Source organism: Oxyura jamaicensis, assembly GCF_011077185.1.
Source record: "Oxyura jamaicensis isolate SHBP4307 breed ruddy duck chromosome 3 unlocalized genomic scaffold, BPBGC_Ojam_1.0 oxy3_random_OJ101568, whole genome shotgun sequence".
NCBI classification, from domain to species: Eukaryota; Metazoa; Chordata; class Aves; order Anseriformes; family Anatidae; genus Oxyura; species Oxyura jamaicensis.
In genome coordinates, this window is record NW_023303744.1 from 183 (window position 1) to 1,231 (window position 1,049).

The following is a 1,049-nucleotide window of genomic DNA, read 5'->3' on the forward strand; positions in this document are numbered from 1 at the left end:
TGGCTACTAGGAGAAGAAATGTCTCCTCGTTTCCAACCCAAATCTCCCCTGGTACAACTTGAGGCCATTCCCTCTAGTCCTGTCACTGGTTATCTGCAAGAAGAGGCCGACCCCCAGCTCCCCATCCCTTCCTTCCAAGTAGTTGGAGAGAGTAATAACGTCTCCTCTGAGCCTCCTCTTCTCCAGATTAAACAACCCCAGTGCCCTCAGCTGCTTGTCACAGGACTTGTGTTCCAGGTCCTCCACCAGATTCGTAGCCCTTCTCTGGACCAGCTCTATGGCCTCGATGTCCTTCTTGTAGTGAGGGGACGAGGACTGAAGATAGTACGCGAGGTGCGGCCTCACCAGTGCAGAGTACAGGGGGGATGATCACCTCCCTGGTCCTGCTGGTTTTACTGTTCCTGACACAATCCAGGATGCCATTGGCCTTCCTGGCCACCTTGGCACACTGACAGCTCATGTTCAGGCAAGCATTGACCAACACCCCTTGATCCTTTTCCTCTGCACAGCTTTCCAGCCATTCTGTCCCAAGTCTGTAGCACTGCATGGGGTTGTTGTGAACAAAGTGCAGGATGACCTGGCACTTAGCCATGTTGAACCTCATCCCATTGGCCTCTGCCCATCAAAAAACTCTTCCCTGACCGGGAATCGAACCCGGGCTGCGGCGGTGAAAGCGCCGAATCCTAACCACTAGACCACCAGGGAGAGATGAGATGCATAAATAAGGACCTGAAAAGGTAGGTACAATGTTTTCAGCTTTACATTTGGTAAGTGGAAGTTTCAGAAAAAAATCAGATCAGTGAGAACTAGTTAACAACATCCAAAGTGGTCAGCACACTGAACTTTGTGCACAGCTTTAAGTTCTAAGGACTTAAATCTTGCTCCCTTATTGGAAACATAAATCAGGCTCCATCCACAAGAACACAGTGATAAGCCTTCTCCTGAAGGAAGGAGCAGCACTTTCTTTTCCTATATGGACGGTACGCATATTTAATACGTGACAACGATTCCCATGCACACACACATTACTGCCAAGGAATTGACATATA

At 49.2% G+C, this 1,049-nt stretch overlaps 1 non-coding gene across 1 annotated transcript; it reads right to left on the bottom strand.

Annotated features, from left to right (window-relative positions):
- Positions 1-633: 633 nt before the first annotated feature.
- On the bottom strand, positions 634-705 carry TRNAE-UUC. The gene has a single exon. It is a non-coding gene; the product is annotated as a tRNA-Glu (tRNA).
- Positions 706-1,049: the final 344 nt, after the last annotated feature.